Raw genomic sequence first — 17068 nt, 5'->3', positions numbered from 1 at the left:
CAGGTCAAACCACAGACCTAAAAGAGCACGTGGTAAGCCCCAGAGAGTGGCACAGGCAGCGGCTGAAACACCAGGACTGCCTGCCCCTCGGCTGCCCCTTGGCTAGCTCCTGTATCTCCAGGGAGGTCTGCCATTTGGGGCTGGGCTGCAGTCCCAAGCCTCCTCTCTGACCTCCTTATCATGGTGGGCATCACAATCCAGGACCCAGAATTCTCTCCCACTGGCAGCGAGGCCACAGTGCCTGGAAAGGAGGGCTGCACTCAGCTGTCCAGGTCAGGGCAGGCCAGACCGAGGTGGTGTACATTGGGCTGTTTCAAACCCTGAGCAAGGGCAGTGGGGAGGGCACCCACATACTCTGTGGGCAGTGATGGTGGACAATGTGGCAACAGAGCAGTTCTGGGAAACTGGGCCAAACACAAGGAAAAGGGCTTAAACAGGGTGTGGAGGGACCAAGGGTTTGCCATGTGATGCAGGCCCAGTACCAGCGAGTGTAAGAATAAGTGCAGGATCTGACTCCTGAGAGAAGAAGGTAATCTCACCTGCACCCCACCATCACTGGGTGAAGAGCCAGCAGCTGGTAACACAGGATCACGGCTCCTTAGCTTCTCATGATCCAATTTCCAGCGTACAAGGGATTGTAGATGAGCTGGGAGACAGGTCTCTGGAGGAGACAACCACCGCTGGCTCTGCTGCATGAGGACTTCTGCTGGACCAGGGGAAGAGGCAGAGAAGAAAAAATGCTTAAAGTGACATCCTACACTGGGAAGTGACAACTGGGGAAGGCTTGGCAACAGGAGTGGCAATGGGAGTTTTTCAGGCAGTGGGGATAGCTGAGCACAGCCAGGATGCAGGAACGTCCATGTGTACCTGAAGGAGAAGAGCAATTCCTCACACGAGGATGAGAGAATAGAACGCTTCATGGTCCCAGAGGAAGACAGCCAGTGGGCAGAGTAGCTGAGGAGAGGCAAGGTGGGCCTAAGTGATGGAAGCTTGATCCGAAATTGGTTCCAGGGCCCAGATGAGGAATTTGCTCAGCAGACCAGTATTTTCCAGACTTGCCTGGGACATTGGTTAAAATACAGATTCCTAGTCTCCTACCACTGAGATTCTGATTCTGTAGATTGGCAGTTGGGTCCAGGAACCATAAACAGCGAGGAGCTATTGAAACGGAAGAGTCTGGATAAATGAAATCTGGTTGGAGGCTGTCACAGAAAATATAGCAGTAGCTGTAATCATAATAATAGCTATAACACTTACTGTGTGCCAAGCACTGCTGTAAACAAAGGTTACTCATTTGATCACGTGCACATCAGCTTTATTATTCCCATTTTACAGGAAAGGAAACCGAGGCACAGAGAGGTTAAGGCCCTTGCCCAAGTTAGAGCAGCACCATCAGATGTGACCCCAGAAAATCTGTCTCAGATGCCTGTGCTCTGAAGCACTCTGTTATTCTGCTCCTTGAGGGTGAAGATGAGTCCCCTGACCTATAAGGAAGTTATGCCCTCCCCTTGCAGTGCCTTCTGGGTTCATGGTGCTCTCACTCTCTTCACCTCAGTTCACCTCCTCCTTCCTCTCACCCAACCCAGTGGGGAGAGGTGAGTGGACCCAGGCTCCGGAAGTCAGAGGGATCTGTCCAGTTAGGTGGAATGTGGTGGAACCCTCAGGCGTTTCCTCTTTGTCCTACCTTCCCTGCCTGTCAGCTAAGAAAAACTGACACTTCCACCAGAGAATGTGCTATTTTTTTCTTTCCGACGTTCATCTAAACAGGTCCCCTATCTCCGTAGGCCAATTAATTGTGCAGACCTGACAGCAAACAGTCTGGGAATTAATCAACCAGAATCTAGAGATCAAACCAAACCTTACATATCAGGGTCAGACACGTCTCCAGTTTTCTCGGCGGCAAGTTGTGTGGTTCTCCCCCACTGGAGTGTCTTTAGGATCCCTTCCCATTCAAGCGCATTCTGCTGAAATCCTTGGTTTTCCCTCATGTTTCTTCCCCGTGTCTCTAATCTGAATGTTCTCTTCTGTTGGCCTTCCTTCCCACATGACTGTAAGGAATTTAAATGTGGACGAAATTCCCTTGGGAATTCATAATGCTCCTCAGTTTATTTTTAGAGCAGCTTTGGCATGAGGCGAACAACACTGAACTTGGGAACAAAAGCCCAGTGTTCAGAGCCTGTAAAGTGGAAAAGTCACTTCTGGATTCCTCAGGGGCAAAACGGGAACACTACTGTGAAGGTTGAATAACGCAGTGAGTATATCCCTTCTTTATAAGCAGCAAAGACCATCATTTCCTATAGTCCAGTAGATCCTCTCTAAGGCCAGGTCAGTTTGTCTAAAAATCAAACTCTCCTGGCTCTGGGTGTGGTATGTACATTATCTCACCACCTTGCACCTGCAAAAAGCAGGTCACTGGAGTCCAGACTTAAAGACCTCAGCAGGGCTTGGCTGTGAGTCAGAGGCCAGAAGACTCTCAAGCACCTTTCTTCAGGGTTAGCCTGTCCTTGATCAGTCAGGGGAGGCTGGGAGAAGTGTCATTCTGACCACAAATATGGAAAGCCAGAATACATATATTACTAGGAAGATCCTGGAGACCCTGTACCCTCCAACAAAGAGGCAGGACAAATCAGCCCATCTCATTCCAGCAGCATGTGGGATGCGAAACCAGAGCACCAGTTATGATGCTGCTTAGAGCTCTGGCCCACTAAACATCAGTACAGGCGGCAACTGGAGAACACCCGTGCCTGATGTGGATGATGTTTTGAATGTTTATTAGGCTGGTCTGAGGCTGTTGTTTGTTTCCTAGAAGCAAAATTATCTCATGAAATTCTCTGTCATTGTGTATATGAGTTTGGAATATGAATATTAATGAAATAAAATGATACACCTTCCACTGAAACTTTATTTGTAGATTTTATTTTCTGCTTACAGGAACATTGATGTTAGTGCTTAGGTCTTTGCTGCATTTAAAGTGCCTCTGTAAAATCTCATTTGGAGTGAATATTCCATTAATATTTTGTAGTTTGGGGCATTGTTCCTTTTGTGTTTTGGTTGTTTGCTTCCCCACTTCAAGGGAGGGGTGGGAAAATGGAAAGAGGAAGGCAGAATTCAAGCTACTGAGAAGGAGCTGTGTACATCATCAGGCAACAGAACAGGGTGACATGGACAGAGCCCTACAAGGTCAATTCTTGTTACAGCGAAGGCACGTCTTGTGGAAATTTTTCATTCTCTCCATGGTTCCCTACCACCAACCACCAGTTCTTTATTTTGATTATTTTCTGTATTTATAACCTCACCTTGTTCAAGAATGGATTTAGGTAGCTTCAAGAAGTTCCTGTGGTTAATTTATTTTAACAATTGAGGAAACAATCCCGAATCTTTGAACAAATGACTCAAGCTCCCTGGGAATAGATAGGATACGGAGCTACCTTCCCAAACTAGCTCTGATGACCAGGTCAGAACTGTTCAAGGACTCCCAAAAATGAAACTGACAACTTGGCTGGAGTCATCCCAGGGTTTGGGTGAAATACTCCATCACACAGACCCCTGAGGGAAACCCAAACACTGACGTGTCAGCTCCTATCATCAGAGCTTTTTGGAGGGTTGGGTAGTATCTCACTATACACATTCCTACAGCCCAAGAAGGCAAGGAGCCTTGGTGGCGGGGCCGGGCTGTGCCCCACCTTCCCCACAAGCTCTTTGCAGGAACCCAAGGCAGGGGTGGCAAGAGCTCACTGCTCCATGAGGCCGAGCATCCTCACAGAGCTCCTGGAGCAGAGTAAAGCCTTGCTCTACCATGACTCTAGAAGGAGTCCTTAAGAGTCCCAAGTGCACAGCTGAGACCTGGAGCTTAACAGGTTTTATACTACTCGGCTCCACAGAGAGAAGAAAAGGTTCACACCAGAGCAGTTTGAGGACAAGATAGCAAATGCTGTCTCTTAGTCTCAACCCAAATAGTTTCAATGAATATCAGACTCAACTTATGCTGCACAGCTCCTACCAAGAGACAGGGAAAAGGTGCAAGGGCGGTGCAGGCACAGGCTGGGAGGCAGTCATGGCTGGGAGCAGTTCCTTCTACCCTACAGGGCCACCTGCACCTGCAGCCCAGTCCTCTGGCTAATCAGAATGTAAAGAATCCTAAAGACCATATAAAAACAAGGTGAACTAGCCTAAATTTGATGAGAGTGAGGTTGTTGATGTCACCTCTGCTACTTACCCGAAGTCAGCAGACATGCTCCTGTTCCCTTTCCTACTGCAAAACCTGCCCTGGGATGGGATGGCAGGTGAAGCCCAGTCACGGCAGAGCCCACTTCACTGGGGCCCTTCTCCCAGTCACTAACATTCAAGATCCCTAAGAAGAGGCACTAGTCTGTAATGTTCAGGGCTGGATCTTCAGTAATAGCAGTGGGCCTGGCATCTGGTAAGTCATCAATAATATCTACTGAATAAATGAGTGAATGGAGTTTATCCTCAAGAGAAACCTAAAAAACTTCTTCAGTGTACTTTCTGTGGATTTATTTATGTTTTGGAAAGGAAAACTCCAAGGACTGGATCATAGAAATCAAGTGATGCTGGAGTTTCCAGGGGCTGAAATGAACGTCCTGAGAGAGCCCAGCCAGGCTACAGAGGAGGGTGGCAATGAGCAAGGTGGTGTCACGAGAAGAACCCTGATGAGTCCACATATTCTAGAATCTTGGCAATGCCATCTTCTCCAACCTCCTTCTCAGTAAAAGGACTCCTTTTCTATAGGATCCTTCCAAGCAGGGTAAGAACCCACAGTCGTTGATCAGGGCAGTTTTTAGGTTGCAAATAGATGGTAAATGAGTATCTTCCCTGTCCCCACCCCACATCCAAATCTTTGCATATAATCAGACGGAGTAATATCAGAAAAGTATTATCTGTAGACTATTTGACTCATTTGTTCAACAAATGTTTAAGAAGTCTAGGCCCTCTGAGGATATAACAGTGGTCCAGATCCAAGGTACTACAGGACCTTATAAGGTACCACCTGCCTTTGTAATGCCTATCACAGTTTACAAAGAACTGTTAGTTGATTGTATGGCCGCATTAGAACTGCTGGCAAAACTGCTTTGGGGTCCAGTCTGTTGAATAAACTTCTTCTTGGTGGAGGTGGGGAGAGAGTAGCCTCCACCTGGGATCCTAAAACTTAATCACCCATCATGCCTCGAAGTTTCCAGCCAAAGGGCAAAAATCATTAGTCATAGCCTATCCCCAAGTTCCCCTTCTTCCCATTTAGCCTTCAAATCAATAAGATAATTACTGCTGTAGTCTGAAGGTTTTACATTTTCTATTATTCTTGTTGACTGCCATTCAATTTTTAAAGTTTATTTTTAACTTAATGATTTTTGTGGAGAGATTTTCTGGTTCATTGGAGGTTTTTGGTTTTATGGTAGAATTAAAGAAACATAAGAATATAATTTAGTCTGATTTTCTTTTCTGGCCTAAATCTGAATTTGACAATGTTTTCCAAGGCTGAGTTTTTGTGTGTGTCTGTTCCAGTGACCACTATTTCTGTGGAGGTATTAGAGTTAGCTACGAGGAACAGAATGCTGTTTTGTGAAATGACAATTGGGGAGTCTGAGGAAATGAGAACAACTTCAGGAGTGAGTGTGGAGAAGGACTTAATTGGGGGGAATAAGGTAGAGTAGGAAAAACACAGTCTGGTTTGACCCCCAGCTCTATGACCTTGGGCAGGCCACTTACCTTTCCTGAACTCTGAACTTCTCATCTGCTAAATAAGAAAATGACTCTGGGTAGTGTGTGCTAACATTGATAGCAGTGGCCATGACAAAGGGGCATTCTGTGGCGTGTAGGGCCGACACACAGGGTTGGCGCATCAGGCCCCGAAGTCTGGAGACTGGCTTTCCGTGCAGAGTGACTGGGGCGCCTCTGTTGGGATGACATTAATACGGACAAGACTCCGGCACTTCGTGAAGACCGGACTGAGGGTATTAAGTAAAGGGGAGTGAGGGTGAGGTCTGCCTCAGTCTCAGAGAACTGAAAAGAGGCTTCAAAACCAAGGGGCCCATTCAGTAAACAAGACCAGCTGCCTGTGGAAGGGCTATAGCCACCATCTAACTCATCCATCCAACCCAGTGTGTTTTCACTCCGTGACAGAACTCCTTGCATCTTTCCCCTTGTCTTCCTCAGCTTCGAAACCAGGTGGTAAAACAGGATTCCTGTCCAGCTCCACATCCTTCTCAGATAATTTAAGCCCCACGTGGGCCCTCAGATCACACAGCTCACGCGAAAACCTCCTTAGCACATGTTGGGAGAGTCCAGGGTGCAGGCTCTGGACTGACAGCCACACAGGGGTTTCACCAAGTCCCACATCGTGCTTGGCTCAGCCAGGTGTGGAGGTCAGTTTGTAGAGCGACCCTACTTCGCTGGCTGCTCCTTGTGTCCCACGTGACTAAAGCAATGCTTTTCTGGCCAAGCTCTGAGTACAGACAATGTTCCTTCCCACTCCCACATCAAAAACCTCATCTCCATGGTATTCTCACTCTAAGGTACCCATCTGCTGCCCTGGATTCTCCAAACAGAATCTCTCCCACTTTTCCCAGGTCCTACACATCTGAATGTATTTGGGGAAGCAGTTTATTTTCTTTCTTTCTTTCTTTTTTACTTTGCCCCCAACCTTCTCTTTGGACATCCAGGAACGCAGTTACTCCCCTTTTGAAGACGCCTAAGTCAGTCTAGGACTCACCCATCTCTTTGCAGCCTCACTCTCTGCTGTCACTTAAAAAAAAATTTTTTTTTCATGTTTCCTGCCCTAGCCTTGCAGCCCATAATCCATCTCACCCTCTAAGACAAAGCAGGTCTAGGGTATTCCAAGTAGAAGGTCTTTCTTATTTTGAACACCACCTTGGGCCTTCCACGTTCCCCATCACTTCTCTTCAGCATCTCTCCACCCTGGGACCTTGCAGTACAACCTGAGGCCAGACAGTCAGGCTCAGTGAGGCACAAAGCAAATCCACTTTACTACAGGGGGTAGACTCTCTAAAGGGCAAACTCTACTCAACTACATAAAAGTAGATAAATCACAGCTATCCAGGACCTAAAAGCACAGGCTTGGAGCCTGTTTCATTCTCGTGTGCTACTATTATCCCCACCCTCTTTCCACCTGTTCCCTGTCCCCAGCCCCAGAGCCTGGCCCTCCACTCCACCCCAGCCAAAACATAACATCTGTCATCACTGTGTGGCTGGTGGGATGCACCACCCTCCCTGTCTGGCTTCTCTGCGACTTATCATTGCATTGAGGACAGGCTGTGCTCCAAGTCACCCTGACGTTCAGAGAAGGGCTCCTCCCCAGCCTCCTGAAGACTTCTCCCTGGATTCCTCTCCCCACTAGACTCTCAGCCTCCTCTCTACTCTCCTAGACTGTATTGCCTACTGCAGACTTCTCCTGTCTTTTGGGCACTCGTGACCATTCTGCAAGCATAGGCACATCACGGGGCTTTCAGGTCCCAGTCTCTCAAAGATGTCTCCCTTTTTCTTCATCTCTGCCCCAATTCCAGGAGGGCCTTTGTTCAGGCCCATTACCAAGGCCTCAGCAATTCACCCTCTCTGGGCAGGCAGAGTCTTGGCAAGGGGAGCAGAGACTGGATTTTAAACCCAACTTGTCCCCAGAATGGGCTTCTAACTGTGAGTTTAGCGCACTGAACTCACATTTATATTAACAGAGGTTTCTGCCTCAGTCAGATTCAAGTACACTTAGCAGCAGAAGTTGGGGGGAGGTGAAATTTCCAAGATTCCCATTTACGAATTACATCTACCATAGCGCTGATTCCAGCCTACCTGAGCCCTGTGGAATAATTAAGAGGAGGAACGTTTTACTGTATTGGAGGAAGAGAGGAAAATGAAGAAAGAAAAGGGGAAATGGAGGAGTAGAAAAAACTAGATTTTCATTTATCTGCCTTTTTTGGTTAATTTCGATGTAAATATAGAAGGTCTTTCGATTTATTTTAACACAATTAAGTACCTACTTGCTGTTAGGAAAACAAATTTCTAAACTGTCATCCCCTTATGCTCTTTTCCTAAGTCACAACATCTGTCTTTGTTTTGGGGCTTGGATTTTTCTTCCTTTTCTTCCTATTTTTACAGTCCTCAAGACAGCTACCCCAACGCCACAGTGTCATTAACACAGTTGCAGCTTTGATTCTGCTGGCTCTTTACCGTGGTTCCCGCAGCCGTCGCTAGCCCATTGTCCTACCCTGCAGAGAGGTCAGCAGACGCTGTAACTCATGGGCTGAGGCATTCGAAGAGATATCAGGGAGCCATCATCTGGGCATCAAAATAAGCAAGAAATCTAAGTGCTGAGAACTTTGATGCAGCAAAGAATCAGGAAAAGCGAGGCTCCTGCTGTCCCTGCTGCTCAAGGCATCCCCCTCCAATGGCCTGAGAGAAGGTGAAGCCTCAGGTGTCCTGACAGCTGGAAGCAGCCTTAGCTTCTCCTAAGACGAACAACAGGGGCACCTACTAGGTGCCCAGTACTGTACTGGTTGCTCTACCCACATTATCTTTCATTATTTTCCTTATATTTTCCAGATGAGAAAACTGAGGCTAAGAGAGACACAATGACTTTTCTAGAGGTCACATTATCACCAAGAGATCAGTTCATATAAGGGGAACTTGCTCTAGGTAAATTAAGGATGAGCAGGGCTCAGGAAGCAGGGTGAAGCCATTAGAAATTAAAGAGGGGAGGAAAAGAGGGGCACTGACCCCACTCATCATTAGGCCAGAATTTAGGTGCCAGGACACAAGCCTTCTAATAACTTGAACGGGACCCCACCTTGTGCCCTGGTGCTCAGTTGATATTCAAACGTTCCAGGGCTCCACTCCTAACCCAACTCTGAGTGAGGCAGCAGGTGATGTGAAGCTAAACAGCTACGTTCCCAGCCACCTCTAATCTCATTTGCTCACCTGGGTGCACATGGCTTGCTCCTTAGGACTAAGATTGTTTACACCTACTTTGTCCAGTGTTGCTCTAGCCTCTCAACTCCTCTCTTCTCTCTCTTCAGGGAAGAGAGAAAACGTCCCATTTGGGGGCTGTTGGCTTCTAGCCCAAAAGCTTTATTCCAGATGGATCTGCCTCTGGCTGGCCACCCAGAATAGACAGGTGATATCCATATTCTCAGCTCATCCAGACCATCTGTTCGTTTTTCCATAACACTGTCCTCTGGGTCCATGCTAACGGCCCATTTAAGAAAATGCTGCTCCAGTAACTAAGCCCTTTGGTGGGAATTTAAGATGGAGCCTTATTATAATTTACTTCAACTGGTAGCCCGTAAAATTATGGTGGGTTTCCAATAGAGTCCTAATGTTCTCCATAAAATGAAAACAAGGAAGAATTAGAAAAGTAAATAGTCTTTATTACCTCCTAGAAGTCACTGCATAAATCCACTATCAGAGCAGCAATGTGGCCCAATTCATTGATTCCCACAAGCACTGACTGACTCTCTGTCATGCCCAAAGTTTTCTGATTAAAAAAAAAAAAATCAAGGGACACAGTTGTGATAAGATGAACCCTAAGTTTGAAGAAAAATACGTGGTGCTTATTAGGCTAACTTGGAGAGCTTTATTTTGCTGACTAGACTTTTTTTTTTTTACGGTACGCAGGCCTCTCACTGTTGTGGCCTCTCCCGTTGCGGAGCACAGGCTCCAGACCCGCAGGCTCAGCGGCCACGGCTCACAGGCCCAGCCTTTCCGCGGCATGTGGGATCTTCCCGGACCGGGGCACAAACCCGCGTCCCCTGCATCGGCAAGCGGACTCTCAACCACTGCGCCACCAGGGAAGCCCAACGGACTAGACTTTTTACTCTCACTAGAGAGAAGTTGTAGAGCAAGGGGAGAGAAATGCTGCCTGGTGTAGAAATTTGATTGTCCTGCTGTATGATTTATCATGGACTCTTACTTCCAATAAATGCCTCACAAAACTGTTGAGAAAAACCTACATTTTCATCAATGTGTTTCGAGTTTCTGTTTTCTTCATGGAAGTAGATGCACTAAAATGCTATGTTGGCAGAGTCCGCTGAGGAGGGCCCAGTCACAGATGTATTACACAAAATGAGACAAACGTGGTTCCTGCCCTCAAGGAACTCATGATCTGGTAGGATTGGTAAGACAATTACAGAATAGCATTGACACGGGTGAGGCTTTGGTCAGGACCCAAGTTAGGTGCAACAAAGAAATTCAGAGCAGAGCAAGACATTATGACATCTTCATTTTGACACTGCTGATTTTATATCATAAGTGCCACCTAAGTACTGATTTTTATTGCCCATCTAGTGAAATTGAGGCTGGAGAGAATAAGGAATAGGGTTAGGATGTACGTTTTGCATCTTATTTGATATAACTTGACAATGTATGGTTGACAGAAGATAACTCACAGAAATAGTTCTATCTGTTGGGATGGAGGGACTTTTAAGCATTATACCAAAGGCAGAAATAATAAAGGAAAAGATTGATTTGACTGTGATTTCACACATAAACAGACATATACACAAACACACAAACCAAGTTAAAAAAAACTGGAAAAATATTTGCAACATATATCACAGACTGTCATCTTCTTTCTTTTAAGTTGGTTTAAGTTTGCCTTGATTATGCACTTAGATTCTTACCAAGCTCTGCCCTGCATCAGTGTAACAATGGTTTATTCAAATGATTAATAAAAATATACACCTGAGAAACTGTCACTGACCAGAGGAAACAAGGGGGAAATGATAACTAAGTGCAATGTGGGATCCTGGACTGGATCCTGGAACCGAAGAAGAAAATGGACAAAAGTATATGTTCAGATAACTCAAAAGAAGAAATGAATAAAAATGAATATGGCCAATGAAAAAGGAAAAGAAGTCCAACCTTACTTTCCAATCAAAGGAAAATTATATACATAATCCATATTATAAATTGTATCTACAATCCATATTATATATAATTTATACTCTACACACACCCCTTGGATTGGCAAAGACAAAAATGATCAATGATATTCAGTCTAATAGTGGTATTAACTGGTAAAAATCATAAAAGCATCCATTTTCCTGTATTTCTGCCTTGATTTCTTATTATTATCTATACTTCAAACTAGTTTAAGGTGTTATCACCTGTCACTTGGACAACCATAATAGCCCCCTAACTTGTCAACCTCTGTTCATTCTTGCCTCTGTTCATCAGTTCTTTCTATTCAGCCAAAGTTATCTTTTTAAAACACAGAGAATCCCCAGTCATTGCTTTTATCTCTCCTTGCTGTTGGAATAACAATAAAATCTTTAACAAGACCTGTGAAGCCACCTGTGGCATGCTCCCTACCCATTTTTCCAGCCTCATTTTGCCCGGTGATTCCCCTCTCTTTCCACTTCAGCCAAACAAGCCTTCTTCAACTCCCCCAGCAGCCACATTTGCACAGGCTGAGGCCAAAACGCTCTTATCTCCCCTATTAGTCTAGTTATCTCCTACTTAAGCTTCAGGCCTTATCTGAAATGTCACTTCCCCCAGGAAGTCATCCTTGAACTCTCCAACTAGAAGGAATTCACGTGACTGTACTTTCTAACAGTATAAGTGTCTTCTCCTAGTAATACTTACACAGAGTCCACAAGGGCAGGGACCACACTTGGTGGGGACCACACCTGGTGTTGCTCACCGTTGTACCCTAAATAGTACACAGTACTTGGCACACACTAGGATCTCAATAAATGTTGAATGAATCATGAATCTTTCTGGAGATCAGTTTGGCAACACATGTTAACATTTTAAACGTGTATATTCTTTGACTCAGTAATTTATTTCGGGAAATTTATTTTTCTTTTATTCCATTATACACATACACAGAGCACAGCACACACACACGGGAGTGAGTCCTAAGGTTTTCCACATTTCTAAGTACAGTTGACCCTTGAACAATTTGGGGGGTTAAGGGTGCCGACCCGCTGCGCAGAGAACCCAGTAGGGCACTCTGCCTATGTGGCTCCGCCATTATCCGGGGTTCCTCTCTATGCCTGGTTCCGAATTCTCAGATTCAACTAACTGCAACTCCTGTGGTACTGTAGTAGTTGCTACTGAAAAAGAAATCCATGTATAAGTGGACCACGCAGTTCAAACCCACGTTGTTCAAGGGTCAACTGTACGTGCATGTTATATAATCAGAAACAGAAGATACTTTCATTTGGGGGGAGGATGTACATTAATTGTCTTCCATAGGTTGTATCAACATATCCCCAGATTAAAACAGTCGCATCAAAGGGAGGACATCAAAATATCACTGTCATTCCAGTTCCAGAGCCGGTCCCAACTTGCTGTGACAAAAGGGTCACATGTCAAAAGTCAGAGCAGGGGAGCACCCAGGGGCGCAGAGGAGGAAGGCGGCCCCTCCCCCCAGCCGCTGCCGCCCAGCTCGCCCCAGGTGCTGCTGCTGGGGGAGCCGGTGGAGGGCTTCGGATGACCCTGGTGGACAAGGGTGACCTGAAATGGGAGGCGGCCATCTTCGGGCCCCCCAACACCTACTCCGAGGGCAGCTACTTGAAGGCATGTCTCAAGATAGCCATCGACTACCCTTACTTCCCGCCGGCCTTTCTGTTCCTGACCAAGATGCAGGGCCCCAACGTCTACGAGGCTGCGGACGTATGCATCTCCACCCTCCATCCCCCGCTCGACTACCTCCTACCCCCTGAGCGGGGAGCTGCCCTCAGAGCGGCAGAACCCACCCAGAACACAGTACCATCTCCTGAGCATCACCTCCCTCCTCAGCGAACCCAACACTGTTTCCACCTGCCAACGTGGACGCTTCCGTGATGCACACGAAGCCGGAAGAGAGCGAAGGCAGAACCGGGAGCACGCGGACGTGAACCGGAGGCAGGTCCTGGGGACCAAGGCGGACGCGGAGCGGGACGGCGGGAAGGTCCCACCGCGCTGGCCCAGTGCTGCGGGAAGACCCAGGCCCGGTGCCCGACCAGGGCTCGGACCTCTTCTACCAGCACGACTACAGGGCGGCGAGGCCCAGGCCGAGGCCCGCAGCTGGGGCGGGGACGACGAGGACGACTCGGGCCACGAGGAGTCCCGACAGCGCATCCCCACCCACAAGCTTACAAATTTTACCTCAGCCGGCCGGACCGTACGGACTCTCGGCCGCCTCTGCCGCCTCGACTACCTCGGGTAGGCGTGCGCTGCCGGCCCCCAGGTCCCGCCCTGGGTTTCCTCTGCTTTGGAGCGAGGCCCCGCCCCGCCCGCTGTCGCATCCTGCGGGCGGCTAGCGTGCTGAGCGCAGGCGCGGCGTGGAGGCGGTGCCTGGGGGCCACGGACCCCGGCCCCGTCTGCACCTCCAGCTGGCTGGAGCTGGAGACTTGGGGACCCAGCTCGCGAGTGGACGGATTAACTTGGGGTCACCTCTTCTCTCTGCTTTGGTTTGTTTGGAATCTAAAGCGATTTTATGAGAAGCCAAATAAATTAAAAAGTCAGAGCAGGTAGAAATTTTCAACTAAGGATAGGGCATTGTAGAGGATCCAAGGTCCAAGGACATCTTCAGGAAAAGGTAGCACGTGAGTGAGGTTATAAAGGATAATTAGGATTCACATAGATGAGGAAGATAGGAGAGGCTGGGAACTGCATGTCAGGCAACAGAAAACAGGATCAGCCCAAAGAGAGGTACGGAGATGGGAGTGTGCAGGGCAAACAACGTGCTTGCTCATTTGGCCCAGTGTAAGGGGTGTAGAGAGAAGCAAGAGACAAGAGAGCACAGGTAGGCTGGAGCCAGATCACAAGAATCTCAATAGCTGATGGAAAACAATGACGGGATTAAAGTAGACGGTAAACATGGCAGGCTCCATGCTTTACTATTTTTTCTTCTTTTTTGAGATGGTAAAATACGCTATTATGCTCAGTGCTGCAGTGAATATACTTATATATTTCCCCAGCCACAAGCTTAAATGTAATTGTAGGAGAAATTCCTAAACATGGAGTTGATGTGTGCAAGGATATGCACATTTTAAATGTTGATAAATATTCTGAGATTGCCCTCTTTAGAGGTTGTATCAATTTACATACCTCAAAAATGTACAGATGTCTGTTTTCCTACAACCTTGTCAAAAATAGGTTGTCAAAAATACATTTTAAGGAACTTTGGATATTAAGTGAAAAATATAGTTTTTGCTTATATTTGTTTATTGTGTGGGAACCTAGGTATCTTTTCAACTATCTTAGCACCATTTGTATTTCCTTTTGTGATAGATTTGTTCATGTTGTTTGCCAGTTTTTTTTATTAGAGTGTTGATCTTTTTCTTATAGATTTGTAGGAGTTCATATTTTAACAAATTTAGCCCTTCTTCTGACAAGTTTGTTACAAATATTTTTCCCTGTTTATAACTTGTATTTTGACTTGATTTGTAGAGTTTCCTACCTTGCAGAAATGTTTGATCTTTAGAGTCAAACTTATCAATATTTTTTTATGTCTCCTGAATTTTATCATGCTTAGTTCTTCTCTATTCCAAGATTATTAATTTTTTTTTCCATTTTTCCCTAGAACCTTGGTAGTTTAATTTTCATGTTGGTAGTACATCTGGCACTTATTTTGGTATAAAACTTGGGAGAAATACAGATTTATTATTTGCCAGATGGCTACCCAATTGTCCCAACACCATTTATTTAATTGTAAATTTTCCCCACTGATTAAAATATGCAACTTGATCAAATCCTAAATTCTTATAAAAGCATTTGGGTCAATTTCTGATTCTATTCTGTATATTCTGTTATTTCCACTATTTTATCTTCCAGGTCACTTATCCATTCTTCTGCCTCAGTTATTCTGCTATTCTAGAGAATTTTTAATTTCATTTATTGTGCTTTCATCATTATTTGTTTGCTCTTTAGTTCTTCTAGGTCCTTGTTAAACGTTTCTTGTATTTTCTCCATTCCATTTCCAAGATTTTGGATCATCTTTACTATCATTACTCTGAATTCTTTTCCAGGTAGACTGCCTATTTCCTCTTCATGTGTTTGGTCTGGTGGGTTTTTATCTTGCTCCTTCATCTGCTATGTGTTTCTCTGTCTTCTCATTTTGCTTCACTTACTGTGTTTGGGGTCTCCTTTTTGCAGGCTGCAGGGGCGTAGTTCCCGTTGTTTTTGGTGTCTGCTCCCAGTGGGTAAGGTTGATTTAGTGGGTTGTGTAGGCTTCCTGGTGGAGGGGACTAGTGCCTGTGTTCTGGTGGATGAGGCTGGACCTTGTCTTTCTGGTGGGCAGGACCGCACCCAGTGGTATGTTTTGGGGTACCTGTGACCTTATTATGATTTTAGGCAGCCTCTCTGCTGATGGGTGGGGTTGTGTTCTGTCTTGCTAGTTGTCTGGCATAGGGTGTCCAGTACTGTAGCTTGCTGGTCGTTGAGTGGAGCTGGGTCTTAGTGTTGAGATGGAGATCTCTGGGAGATTTTCGCCATTTGATATTACATGGAGCTGGGAGGTCTCTGGTGGACCAATGTCCTGAACTCAGCTCTCCCACCTCAGAGGCTCAGGCCTGACACCCGGCCAGAGCACCAAGACCCTTCAGCCACATGGCTCAGAAGAAAAGGGGGAGAGAGAGAGAGAGAGAGAGAGGGAGGGAGGGGGAGGGAGGGAGGAAGGGAGGGAGGGAAAGAAAAGGAAAGAAAGGAAGAAAGGAAAGAAAGGAAAATAAGGAAAGAAAGGAAAATAAGGAAAGAAAGGAAAATAAAGTTATTAAAATAAATATTATTAAAAATTAAAAAGTAATAAAAAAAGAAAGAAGAGAGCAACCAAACCAAAAAATAAATCCACCAATGATCCAATGATAACAAGCACTAAAACTATACTAAAACAAACAAACAAAAAATATGGACAGACAGAACCCTAGGACAAATGGTAAGAGCAAAGCTATACAGACAAAATCACACAAAGAAGCATACACGTACACACTCACAAAAAGAGAAAAAGGAAAAAAAAAGTATGTATCTTTTGGGAGGTCTGAGGTCTTCTGCCAGCGTTCAGTAGGTGTTCTGTAGGAGTAGTTCCACGTGTAGATGTATTTCTGATGTATCTGTGGGAAGGAAGGTGATCTCCACGTCTTACTCCTCCACCATCTTGAAGGTCTCTCTACACCTATGTTTTAGGGTCAGCTCTCCAAGATCTCTGCATTACCAGGTTGAGAAAGGAAGGTAAAATTTTACATTGTCCTTTTCTTTCCAAATCCAGACTCTTGTGAATATGGTTTTGAGGTGCCCATGAGTTGTCATGCTCCTTCTCCCAAGGACAACTATTTCCTTCTTTATGAAGTCTTTTTATGTGTGTGTGTCTCTCATTAGCATTTGAAAGTTTCCCTCACATAGGTCTTTTGGGTGTCATACTATAGGAAGATCATTTGTCAGATAGTTAGCTAGTTAGGAGAGGAACAAAACTGGAAGTGGGATGGTCAGGTGAAAGAGCACTCCTCAGGCAAGATTTAATGCAGGACTGAGTTTTATGAAGGCAGTCGAAGTAAAAACAGCAGACTTTTTTCCTTATTAGAAACTGGACGCCAGGGAGAAAAAAAAGAATCAAAGACTTCTCTAAGGTTTTGAGCTTAAGGAATGATGAGGTTGGGGATAGTATTCTCAGAAAAGGATAAGAAGGAGAAGAATCAGATTGTGAACAGAAAGATTATATATATGGTTTGGGAAATACTGGCCCTTGGGGTCCAGCAAGATGTCCAGGTGGAAACGTCCATCAAGCAAGTGGAAATAAATGTCTGGAAGGTGAACCCATAGGGTGAGAGTCAAAACTCTTCTGGGAAGTGGGATTAGCTAGAGAGAGGAAGATGAGGGCAGGACCTTGGAGACAATCTTGTTTGAGGAGAAGAAGAAAGAAGAGCCAGCAAAGGAATCGGGAAATGAGGAGCAGCTAGAGTGAAAGAAATAGTCCAGAGAGTCGGAGAGAAGAGAAGACAGTGGTGAAGGAAAGCACTGCTGTACCTGCCTTCACAAAGTGCTCTCATAAGCTTGTATTAGAGGCTAGTCATCTGAGGTTCAAATCTTGACTCCATCACCTAGGAGTTATATGGCTTGAGGC

The 17068-nt window shown here is 45.8% G+C and overlaps 1 pseudogene; it reads left to right on the top strand.

The window, feature by feature from the left end:
* LOC115845117 (ubiquitin-conjugating enzyme E2 R1-like) overlaps nt 1–13177 on the top strand; it is a 51916-nt pseudogene extending 38739 nt beyond the window's left edge.
* The last annotated feature ends 3891 nt before the right edge of the window (nt 13178–17068 follow it).

The sequence above is a fragment of the Globicephala melas genome, chromosome 2, assembly GCF_963455315.2.
Source record: "Globicephala melas chromosome 2, mGloMel1.2, whole genome shotgun sequence".
Taxonomy (NCBI): Eukaryota; Metazoa; Chordata; class Mammalia; order Artiodactyla; family Delphinidae; genus Globicephala; species Globicephala melas.
This window is presented reverse-complemented; position numbering and strand designations above follow the sequence as displayed.